This window comes from Sus scrofa, chromosome 8 (genome assembly GCF_054392235.1).
Source record: "Sus scrofa isolate SSC_HxYL_T2T_F1_AM1 chromosome 8, Sscrofa_HxYL_maternal_Yorkshire_Landrace_v2.0, whole genome shotgun sequence".
Classification (NCBI taxonomy): Eukaryota; Metazoa; Chordata; class Mammalia; order Artiodactyla; family Suidae; genus Sus; species Sus scrofa.
This window is the reverse complement of record NC_139390.1, coordinates 132,060,497-132,073,908: the sequence shown is the minus strand read 5'-3', so window position 1 is coordinate 132,073,908 and position 13,412 is coordinate 132,060,497. Positions and strand designations below refer to the sequence as shown.

The window sequence follows — 13,412 nt, the reverse complement described above, 5'->3', positions numbered from 1 at the left end:
AAAATTGTACCTCACAAAATCAAATACCTCAGAATACACCTGACCAAAGAGGTAAAGGACCTATATGCCGAGAACTATAAAACTTTAATCAAAGAAATCAAAGAAGATGTAAAGAAATGGAAAGATATTCCATGTTCCTGGATTGGAAAAATCAATATTGTGAAAATGGCCATCCTACCCAAAGCAATCTACAGATTCAATGCAATCCCTATCAAATTACCCATGACATTGTTCACAGAACTAGAACAAACAATCCAAACATTTATATGGAACCACAAAAGACCCAGAATCGCCAAAGCAATCCTGAGAAACAAAAACCAAGCAGGAGGCATAACTCTCCCAGACTTCAAGAAATACTACAAAGCCACAGTCATCAAAACAGTGTGGTACTGGTATCAAAACAGACAGACAGACCAATGGAACAGAATAGAGAATCCGGAAATAAACCCTGACACCTATGGTCAATTAATCTTTGACAAGGGAGGCAGGAACATCAAATGGGAAAAGGAAAGTCTATTCAGCAAGCATTGCTGGGAAACCTGGACAGCTGTATGCAAAGCAATGAAACTAGAACACACCCTCACACCATGCACAAAAATAAACTCCAAATGGCTGAAAGACTTAAATATACGACAGGACACCATCAAACTCCTAGAAGAAAACATAGGCAAAACACTCTCTGACATCAACATCATGAATATTTTCTCAGGTCAGTCTCCCAAAGCAATAGAAATTAGAGCAAAAATAAACCCATGGGACCTCATCAAACTGAAAAGCTTTTGCACAGCAAAGGAAACCAAAAAGAAAACAAAAAGACAACTTACAGAATGGGAGAAAATAGTTTCAAATGATGCAACTGACAAGGGCTTAATCTCTAGAATATACAAGCAACTTATACAACTCAACAGCAAAAAAGCCAATCAATCAATGGAAAAATGGGCAAAAGACCTGAATAGACATTTCTCCAAGGAAGATATACAGATGGCCAACAAACACATGAAAAAATGCTCAACATCGCTGATTATAAGAGAAATGCAAATCAAAACTACCATGAGATACCACCTCACACCAGTCAGAATGGCCATCATTAATAAATCCACAAATAACAAGTGCTGGAGGGGCTGTGGAGAAAAGGGAACCCTCCTGCACTGCTGGTGGGAATGTAAACTGGTACAGCCACTATGGAGAACAGTTTGGAGATACCTTAGAAATCTATACATAGAACTTCCATATGACCCTGCAATCCCACTCTTGGGCATCTATCCGGACAAAGCTCTACTTAAAAGAGACACATGCACGCGCATGTTCATTGCAGCCCTATTCACAATAGCCAGGACATGGAAACAATCCAAATGTCCATCGACAGATGATTGGATTCGGAAGATGTGGTATATATACACAATGGAATACTACTCAGCCATCAAAAAGGATGACATAATGCCATTTGCAGCAACATGGATGGAACTAGAGAATCTCATACTGAGTGAAATGAGCCAGAAAGACAAAGACAAATACCATATGATATCACTTATAACTGGAATCTAATATCCAGCACAAATGAACATCTCCTCAGAAAAGAAAATCATGGACTTGGAGAAGAGACTTGTGGTTGCCTGATGGGAGGGGGAGGGAGTGGGAGGGATCGGGAGCTTGGGCTTATCAGACACAACCTAGAATAGATTTACAAGGAGATCCCGCTGAATAGCATTGAGAACTATGTCTAGATACTCATGTCGCAACAGAAGAAAGGGTGGGGGAAAAAACTGTAACTGCAATGTATACATCTAAGGATGACCTGACCCCCTGGCTGTACAGTGGGAAAATAATAAAAAATAAAAAAAAAAAAAATTACAAGAACTAAACTACCAAAAAAAAAAAAAAAAAAAAAAAAGAAGTACAGTGAAGAACACTGTAATAAGCCAATAGTGAAAACAGAAAAAACTGAGGAAAATCTGAAGGTAATGGCTACAGGCTATGTTTACTTTGTTAATACTATACTCTAGAGAATAATGATACTAAACACAAAATTAGACTAATAATGACAACTCGTACACAATAAAAATTTGATCTGTATATCTTAATCTAAAAATTAAACTTGGTATGGGAATTCCCTGGTGGTCTAGGGTTAAGACTTGGTGCTTTCACCATTGCACCTGGGTTCAATGCCTTAGTCTGGAAATTGAGATCCTTCATCAAGCTGCTACACACCATGGCCAAAAAAAAGGCAACAATAAAAAAAATCGTGATTTAAAAAAATTCAACTTAGTAGAAAATTATTGAATAGAGATACAAAGTTTATTAATGTTATTAAAATTGATATCAGTTGTGATGAGTCACAACATTATGAAAGTACTAAAAATCATGAAATTGTACCTTGAAAATCCTATTTAAAATGGCAAATTTAAGGGAGGGAGGGGATGGAATGTGTGTGGGAGAATTAGATGAAGGTGGTCAAAATGCACAAAATTCCAGTTGTAAAATAAATAAGTAATTGTACAGTATGGTAACTATAGTAAATAATACTATATTGCATATTTGAAAGCTGTTAAGAGAGTAAACCTTAAAAGTTCTCATTACAGGAAAAAAATTTCATAACTGTGTATGATGATAGATGTTAATTAGATTTATTGTGATGATCATTTTACAAATATCGAATCATTACACTGTACACCTGAAACTGAAAAAAAAAAAAAAAGTGGAGTTCTCATTGTGGCTCAGTGGTGACCAGCCTGACTAGTAATCATGAGGACGCAGGTTCAATCTCTGGTCTCGCTCAGTGGGTTAAGGATCCGGTGTTGCCATGAGCTGTGGTGTAGATCGCAGATGTGGCTCTGATCCCACATTTCTGTGGCTGTGGCACAGGCTGGCAGCTGCAGCTCCAATTCGACCCCTTTGCCGTGGGTGCCTCCATATGCTATGGGTGCAGCCTTAAAGAGAAAAAAAATGAAACTAATATAATGTTATATCAATTATATGTCAATTTTAAAATTGTATATCAGAGATCAAGAAGGTGAAATGAGAACCTACAGAAAATATTTGCAAATCATGTATCTGATAAAGGTTTAATACCCAGAATATGTAAATACATTATAACTCAAAAACAAAAAGACAAACAGTCCAATTTAAAAGTGGGCAAAGGAGTTGAATAGAGATTTCTTCAAAGAAGACATACAAATAGTAACAGGTATAGGAAAAATGCTCAACATCATTAGTCCTTAGGGACATGTAAACCAAAGCTACAATCAGATAACACTTTACACCCGCTATAATAACTAGAATGAAAAAAGCAGAAAATAACAAGAGTTGGTAAGGACTTTAAGATATTAGAATCCTTGTACTTTGCTAGTAAGAATGTAAAGTGTTTTTGCCTGCTTTGGAAAATAGTTTGGCAGTTCCTCAAACGTTAAATCTAGAACTGCCATATGATGCAGCAGTTTCAATTCTAGCTGTACACTCAAGAGAAAAACATGTTGCTACAAAAACTTGTATACAAATGTTCACAACAGTATTATTCATAACAGCAAAAAAGTGAAAATAATCCAAATGTCCATCAACTGATGAATAGATAAACAAAATCTGGTATAACCATGCACAATGAAGCTAGGTAAGACTACATGGAATCGCTCTGTATTATTTAATATAACTATGTGAATCTACCGTTATATCAAAATAAAACGTTTAAATAAATCAGCTCTTTGGAGAACAAACTTGTGGTTGCCAATGGGGAGGGAGAGGGAGTGGGATGGACTGGGAGTTTGGGGTTAGTAGACGCAAACTATTGCATTTGGAGTGGATAAGCAATGAGATCCTGCTGTATAGCACAGGGAACTATATCTAATCACTTATGATGGAACATGACGGAGGATAATGTGAGAAAAATGTGTGTGTGTGTGTGTGTGTGTGTGTGTGTGTGTGTGTGTGACTGGGTCACTTTGCCGTACAGCAGAAACATCGTAAATCAAGCATAATAGAAAAAGTAAAAGGTTTTAAATAAATAAATAAGTAAATCAGTCTCATTTTCATATACTAGAAATAAGTAATTAAAAAACGAAGTTAAAAAAATGCATTTACTGATTGCGAGTTTTCTCTGTCTTGCTGTCTTGTGGAATAATTACATTCTGTGGAATTAATATATATGTGTATGTTTGTGTGTGTGTTTTAAAAAATACTATTTACAATGTCTCTTAAAAATTACTTAAGCATAAATATAGTAAAGCGAATACACAATCTGTATGCTAAAAACTATAAAATGCTATTGAAAGAAATCAAAATCAAAGGCCAAAACAAACAGAGAGATATACCTTGTCCGTGGGATTGGAAGATTCATTATATATAAAACATCTATTTAGATGTTTTCTAAATTGACCTATATGCTTAACAGAATTCTAGCCAAAATCCCATCACAGATATTTTGTCAATATTGAAACACCAACTATAACTAGTACCTAGAAAAATCTGATGATTTTCTAAAGAAGAATATAGTTGGAAGATTCATACCACCCTCGAGTATTAAGACCTGTTAGAGTTTTAAGACCTATTACAAAGCTAAAGTCATCAAGACAGTAAATAAACAATAGAAAAAAAAATAGAGATTCCAGAAAGAAAACAAGAGAACTTCATCAAAATATAAAACTTTGGCTTTGTGAAACACACTATTAGGAAAATAAAAAGACAAGCTACAGACTAGGAAAAAATATTTGCAAATCACATGTCAGACAAACAACCCTACCTACAAAAAGTGCAAAAATCTGTCTGGACAACAAAGAGGATGCATGATGATAAATAGGTACACAAAATTTTCAACATCATTAGCCATCAAGGTGATGAAAATTAGGAGTTCGAGTTGTGGCTCATTGTGAAATGAATCTGACTAGTATCCATGAGGACGCAGGTTCAATCCCTCACTAAGTGGATAAAGGATCCAGGTCTGCCATGAGCTGTGGTGTAGGTTGCAGATGCGGCTTGGATCTGGCATTGCTGTGGTTGTGGGGTAGGCCAGCAGCTACATCTCTAATTCGACCCCTAGCCTGGGAACCACCATATCCCATGGGTGTGCCCCTAAGAAGACAAAAAAAAAAAAAAAAAGTAATTCTAATTAAATTTGCAATGAGGTATCACCACACACCTATCAGAATGGCTTAAAAAACAAACAAACAAAAAACACTGACCATACCATGTTTTCACAAGGCTGCTGACCCACTGAAATTCATACATTGCTGGTGGCAAGGTAAAATGGTACAGACCCTGGAAAATGGTATGGCAGTATCCTTAAAAATTAAGTGTACACTTACCATATGACCCAGGAATTGCACTCTTGAGGATTTATCTCAGAGAAATGAAAATACAAAAAGCTGTCCTTAAATATTCCTAGTGACAACTAAAATTTTTTAAATTATATTCAAGGTTTGCATTGTATTGCTATTAGATGGTGCAACTATAGACTTTCATATTCAACTGCCTACTAGATACATATCCTGGATGTCTCACAAGCACCTCAAACTTCAGTTTGATTTAGTATGTCAATATACCTCCAATTCAACTCACCATCTTTTCCCTAAAACTCCTTTATGCTTTTTTTTCTTGGTTACTTGCAACATGACACAGTAGTTCAAGCAAAAATCTTAGTAGTCCTCCTAGACTCTAAAGTCACTCTATAGCTCATCAGTCATCAGGCCCCATATTTTCTACCTCCTTAATCATTCTCAAATGTGTATACTATTTTGACTTTTACAAATTGGTGTTCCTCAATTTGTGTTTACTTATACGTAAGGAACAAAGTTAACCTCTTTCTTTCCTCCTCTTTCTTCCTTCTCAAAAGCAGAGGCAGTAATTTATTTTAATCAAGGACATTATTAGTTCCTAGTAATATTTCAGTCCGCATTACTAATACATATCTCTTTGCAACTAAGCTTAGAAGCACATCACCAAAAATTACATTTTTAAGCTTTGAATTTCCATTTTGATAATTCACTTTTAAGACTGGAGTTCTCTCATAATCCCAACGTGTTCTTATTCCACTTGGGAAGTGTTCTTCAGGGCATATGGGTGCCAAGGCATAGATTCAACTCCCACATGGTAAAATTCATAATGTGCACTATGAGGAGTTCCTGTGGTGGCTCAGTGGGTTAAGAACCTGACTGGTATCCATGAGGATGTGGGTTCGATCCCTGGCCTAACTCAGTGGGTTAAGGATCCACCATTGCTTTGAGATGTGGCTTGGATCTCACACTGCTGTGGCTGAGGCATAGGTCAGCAGCTGAAGCTCCAATTCAACCCCAAGCCTGGGAACTTCCATATGCTGCAGGTGCAACCCCTAAAAAAGAAAAAAAAGGAAAAAACAATTTTTCAAGTGTGCCCTGTGATATTTAATATACCTCCAAAACTCCTGTGAGGTATAAATTACTGTAACCACTAAACAGACAAGAAAAATGGAGCCGAGACGAACTCTCTTACTCTAAGAACTTACAAACCAGAACCCAAACCCAGATCATAGAATTCCAACTCCGCTGTTTCCTCCATAGCTAATTTTGTGCATTATCAATGCATGCTATCATTGAATGTGATAGCCAATGTATTTTCGCAATTACAAATTTGTTACCATAACAAACTAAACAACTCAAAGAGCACTCAAGTTGCTAACTGACTTAAATTTCATTTTCAGTAAAAAATATTATCAAATGTCCCTTCCACGAGGCAAAGACTATTTTTCATAGCCTGAAGATATTTGCATTTATCTTAACATGACCCATGTGTCCATTTGACTGAACTTTTGTACTTATAAATGCATGATAAAAATACAAACGATCAAAATATGAATACCACAGCAATAAAAACCGTTGTCCTATAAGGAGGTTTGACTGCACTTTTAATCTTGATCAAAAACATAGTAGCAGGAAAAGGCTCACTTTTTGTTAATGTTGAAACTTATCTTAGTAATTGAGGTTTTTCCTGTAAGCTGTCAGCATTTATTCTGAACTGTGAATCACAACTGAAAGCTTTGAAAAAAGTAAACAGAGGAGACACTGTCTAAATCGAGAGAGGATAGAGTGATAAAAAGGAAAAATGGGATGAAAAATTAGATTACTAGATCAAACAGAAGAAAGTATATTTTATTCCATATTTTGAATAGCTACAACAGAGTTATTCCCTTTCAATAAAATAACTGTATTATTTTGCAGAAACACTTTGTGTCCCTTGGCAGATTTATTCAGCTAATTAATGCTAAAAAAAAGGGATTACTGAAAGCAAATATTGCAAGAAATAATTTCCAAAATGAAATTTATACACTTGAAAACTGATTCCTACAAAAATGATTTGGCTCTATAAAAAAAGAAGCAATCCATCAGCTCCTCAGACCCATACGTGGTGCTGATAGGATTTCTTTTTCATAGGAAATTACTGCTGTGATTGATTCTTGTTAACCCTCGGGGAGAAAAAAATCCAATGGTAAAGCCTAATCAGAGACTGAAACAGAATGTTCTACTGTCAGAAATGATTGTCTTTGTGTAGTAGTTGAAAGACAAATTAAATGTGTTAAGAATCAAGTGAAACATTCTTTTTGCCTCTTACTTCACAGGCAACCTCATTTTAACTGACTTACTACTAAGCACCTTTGCCCTGAACTCCTCTCACATCCATTAAAGATATATGCCATATTTTGTTTTTATTCAGACTCAGAGTAGAAGACCGACTGCTAGTGAGAGTTAACGTGCCCTGTCCTAGCAGCCCTGCCTAGCTGTAGTCGCTGCCTCCACCCTTCCCTTCAAGCATCCCATGCTGCAAAGGACTGTCAGACACAAATCCCTGTCATGTACTCCCTTCATCAATGGCTCTTTCTTGAGACTGGTTACCATGACCACCACCATCCTCCAGGAAAGTTCTTGCCAACTCTGGGAGCCGGATAGAGACGATAACGAGAATATTTACATCTAGTAGCTGTTTTCTTCCCGGTGTTTACTTGGGTTCCTATGGGCGAATGAAAGCTGAGCAGACCAGTTGCATCTTTCAGATCAAAGTGCAGAGCCCACAACATTCCTGAAAGGTAAACCTTCCATGCTTTTTTCTGACTTCCCAAGTTTACTAAACACGAAAATAGTAACACTGAATGTCACAAATTCTGTTCCTCAATGTTCAACAGGAAGTGTTTGTCACATACTGAAGCAGTGAACTGGAGTCAAGACCTTTGGAAATATATTTCACTGATAAATCACGACAATGGTTTTTCTATAGTTAGAATAAACTACCCATTTAATTGTGGCACAGCAGTGAAGCATGGGCTCTGGAGTTCAAAATCTGTCTCTCTTCCAACAACTGGCTTTATGACCTTAAGCAAAGGATTTAAACTACCTATGCCTATTTTCTTGTCCTGGAAAATGAAGATAATAATAGTACCTACTTTCCTGCTGCTATTATGAGAATTAACTGATATAACACATGTGAAACACATAAAAGAGTACCTTTCTTGGAGTTAGACCTGCACAAATATTACTTCTTACAATTAATACGAATATCGTAAATGAAAAATATTTCAACATTATTTTTCTTTAGTTTATAGGAACTATGAAGGTACAATACAGATTCTTACATAATTTTTTTTTTTTTGTCTTTTTGCTGTTTCTAGGGCTGCTCCCACGGCATATGCAGGTTCCCAGGCTAGGGGTCGAATCGGAGCTGTAGCTGCCGGCCTGCACCAGAGCCACAGCAACGCAGGATTCGAGCCGAGTCTGCAACCTACACCACAGCTCACGGCAACGCCGGATCCTTAACCCACTAAGCAAGGCCAGGGATGGAACCCGCAACCTCATGGCTCCTAGTCGGATTCATTAACCACTGAGCCACAACGGGAACTCCTCTTACATAATTTTTAAAACATACTTTTTATAGTTATAGATTCCCTTCAGGTGAGTTTTCAAATTTTTTTTTTCCTTCAGCGTTTTAGATCTTATTCCTTAGAACTGGCTCTACTATCACACAGCTGTTACGAAACAGTGAAGCTCAAATCAAAGAGAACAAGCCTGCTCTAGAGTCGTTAGTCCTTCCAGTAGTCTCCACGCTAGCTGCCGATGCTCTTACTCCACACTGTCTCTTGAGGGATGAACACTCTGTTTTGAAAAATAAGACACTGAAGCAGCCAAGACAGTTTTTATATGAATACCTCCTTCTAGGAGTTCCCGTCGTGGCTCAGCAGAAATGAATCTGACTAGTATCCATGAGGACTCAGGTTCAATCCCTGGCCTCGTTCAGTGGGTTAAGGATCTGGCGTTGCCGTGAGCTGTGGTGTAGGTCACAGACGAGGCTTGGATCCCATGTTGTGTGGCAGTGATGTAGGCCAGAGACTACAGCTCAGATTCCACCCCTAGCCTGGGAACCTCCTCCATACGCCATGGGTATGGCCCTAAAAAGACAAAAAAAAAAAAAAAGGAATTCCTCCTTCTATGTCCTCCTTTCCCTCCCACCACTTTTAACTTTTTTATTGTCTTAGAGAATAGCTTAATCACCTATTTCTGTTCTTCTAATCAAGTTAAAATCCATGTAACACTTGAAAACTGTTAGAACATTTGTCAATATACTGGCAGTTTTCAAGTTTTCCTGCCTTTTTAAGGTATCCATAAATTCTTGTTCTTGTTTTTGCTTAAAAAATATAATTGGAAAGCATTCCACTACATGAAGTAAAAGTTTTGTTTGTCCTAACATTTAAGACGTCAAGATAATATTCTAGAACATAGAAATAATTATAGACATTTTTTTGTGTGCTTCTGCTGAAGCAATCTTGGCGTTTTTATCTCTGTTTAAAATGAATAGGTCTAGTGAAATCAGGTTCTTCCTCTGCCAAACAATGTTTGTGGTACAATGTAATGTTCAGAACCCATCTTTTCAAATACCTCCTGTTTAGGTTTAGTCTTCTTCATGAAATGAGCAGCTAGAGATATCTTTGTTCTTTTTTTATACTGGTGAAATGAACATTTTCTCATTTTACCTCCTGAATACAGCCATGATTAGACATCTGAAAGACATTTGCTTACAAAAATAAATGAATTCATTTTCCTCTCAAACATAAGTTAAATCTTCCTGGGAATCTTGAACTTTTTTCACTCTTAACTATTCCTATTCTGCATTCAACATTTCACAGAGAAATGACTTTGATATTATAATGTCTGTGCCCAGTGATGACTGGTTATATAAAAAACAAAACAAAAAAAACACAGAACTTCTAATCGGCCCCTTCTGTGAAAGAGAATTCAAAGTTGTTCAGTTGCTGACTAATTTCAGGAATATTTATCTCATATTGATTTCTGTGTCGCTACAAGGAACTTACTTATTTTGATGTATAAACCATAGGAATACGATAACTGAACCCGAAGGTGGTACTTTAAAGCAAACCTTTTCTTCTAGCCCAGCAGGCCAAGGGGTGTCAGGCCCAATACTGACCTTAGAGGTCCCTGTGGCAGCTAGCTCTGCCCATAATTTTGTTTATACTCTCACGTAGATACATACTTATCTTTCCCCAACAACTGTGCACTAATTTTGATGGCTTCTTTTGAGACCTGAAACAATATTTCTCCCCAAAGGACTGGCTGTCCTTACAGAAATAACATATACCATGGGTTTGGTTTGGTTTTTTTTAGCAGTTCTCTAACCTATATGCTCTTCTTTTTTATTTTTAAGGCAATCATCCACTGCAATACTTAAATGCTTTGTATTTCACAGCCCCCATGTATAGGTACAGATTTTATAATGTAAGAATTTATTGTTACTTCTGGTACTCAGCAACAACAAAATAACTCTACTTCCTACTTCTTTATTTTTTTTTTTTTTCGTTTTTCTTTTTAGGGCTGCACCTGTGACATATGGAAGTTCCCAGGCTAGAGGGTGAATCAGCTCTGGTGAATCAGTTCTGGTAAATCAACAACAAAGGATCTGAGCTGCATCTGTGACCACAGCTCATCGCAAGGCTGGATCCTTAACGCTAATTTAAATTACGTTTTATTTAAAAGAAGAGGTGATGACAAAAATTAAAAACTGAGAGGACAAATAGGTTAAATATTTGGCAAAAAAAAAATAAATCATTTCAGTGCATTTCTTTCTGTTAAAAGTTTCCATTGGGGTAAAGTTTTTATGCTTGTTCCTCGGCACTAGTGAAAAGAGAATTTTTTTATTTAAAATAAATTTTAGAACCTGAAAGTAGAATGTACATCTACAGATACAGTATTTATGTTCTTTGGTTTTAATTTCAGTTTTTATTCTTTTTTTTTAAATATTTATCTGTGAACAACATTAAGATTTACAAAACACTCCCAAAGACATTTGCTATGGTGCTGGACTCACATTTTCTCCTTAATTCTTTGCAGCCAGCAGAATTTTGGTATTCAAAACATGTAAAAGTGGGGTTCCCATTGTGGTTCAGCAGGTTAAGAACCAGACTAGTATCCATGAGGACGTGGGTTCAATCCCTGGCCTTGCTCAGTGTGTTAAGGATCCTCTGTTGCCATGAGCTATGGTGTAAGTTGCAGATGTGGCTCAAATCCCAAGTTGTTGTGGCTGTGGTATAGGCCAGCTGCTGCAGTTCCAATGCATTCCCCAGCCTGGGAACTTCCATATGCCACAGGTGTGGCCCTTAAAAAATAAAAAAGAAAAGAAAAAATTAAGTAAAATATATATTAATTCAAAGGAAATGTATAACTATATATATATCGAATCCATGTATTTTCATTTCAATGTCAAAAATATACAGGAATATACACTGAGCCAGGACAGGAAATCCTGTGACTTTCTCCATGTCCTAGAAAAGCAATGTCTTTTCTTTTAGTTTGCCAACTAAACACCACTCTAATTTTCTATACTATTAAATACACAGTAATGACATCATCTAATTTAAATTGGGGATATTGTAATAAAATAGTTCTGAATCAATTTTGCTTCATAAGCAAAATGTAATGTGATTTTCTAATTTTTTAGATTTGAATAAAGTGTTACCTTGAATTTACATATGGATTATTATCCTACGTGCACTATATCTTCTTTTCCTTAGCCACTCACGTTGCCATTTTATTTATGTCATTGTTGCATTTCCTTTAAACTACCTGGAATATTTTCTCAAATGAGGGACAGTATGAATAGATTAAAGTACATTTTGAAATGAGTAATTGCTTTTCAAATGGAAGGGTAATAAACTTATTACAGTGGAGAAATATTATAAAAAATTATGAACTATAGAACAATATCTTATAAAAGTAATCATCTTTTTTTAGTAAGAATTTATGTCTAGTTGAAGGATTTTCCTGCAGAGGGTTCTAATTTGGCCAGATTCTGACGATGCAGTGACAACCTTCACCCAAACTAAAATCCAGGGCTGTGACCAGGAAGTTCAGCCCAATGCTAACTGTATGCGATGTTTAATTCCAGGGATCCTCAGCCAGATCATATGTAACAGCCACTACTTTTCTGAATTCTAACACAGCAGGCAGGCAGGGAACCCACTCTTCCAGGCAGATGCTTCTCCCCCTCGAAGGAAGGACAGCAGAGTCTTCACCAAATAACCTCTTGCTCTGAGTCATGGCTCAGAGAGACCAAAAGGTGCCCCAAACCAGCCCTTTGGAGCTGACAATAGCATGTCAACCATCAAATTCGGTGTATAAATCAAGCAAAGTGGAAGGGAAGAAAATATTTGTTAAAGTTACCAAAACTTTTGAACACATAAAATGTCTCATGAGAGATTTTAAAACTTATTCTTCTCTAATAAAAAGTTGTAACTGAGGGAGTTCCCGTCGTGGCGCAGTGGTTAACGAATCCGACTAGGAACCATGAGGTTGCGGGTTCAGTCCCTGCCCTTGCTCAGTGGGTTAACGATCCGGCATTGCCATGAGCTGTGGTGTAGGTTGCAGACGCGGCTCGGATCCCTCGTTGCTGTGGCTCTGGCGTAGGCCGGTGGCTACAGCTCCGATTCAACCCCTAGCCTGGGAACCTCCATATGCCTCGGGAGCGGCCCAAGAAATAGCAACAACAACAACAACAAAAAGACAAAAGACAAAAAAAATAAATAAAATAAATAAAAAGTTGTAACTGAGGATCAACACCTTCCTAAAATAAAAATATATAAACCTGGTTTCAGAAGCAACTAGTCTTGGAAAGGACATAATTTATTTTGTACACCATCTGAAGACTGCTGAAATCTTCCCAGCAATACCAGTCTGGCAAATAATAAGCCTGTGGGGAAAAATGCCTTTTTTCTAATTGGCATTCATAATAAAGTTTCTACGTAAAAAATAAAAAAATAAGAAAAGAAAAATAATCCAAAATGAATTGATTAAGGTATGTGATCTATCGGGACTTTCACTGTTAAGACAATTTGGAATTGTTCTTTGAGAAAATGCAGTAACCTTTTAAATTAATAATTATATTTATTTGACAAACTG

At 36.7% G+C, this 13,412-nt stretch overlaps 1 protein-coding gene across 5 annotated transcripts in view; it reads right to left on the bottom strand.

The window, feature by feature from the left end:
- Positions 1 to 13,412, bottom strand: part of LOC146401057 (uncharacterized) — a 499,586-nt gene that overhangs the window by 374,124 nt on the left and 112,050 nt on the right. The window lies entirely within an intron of this gene.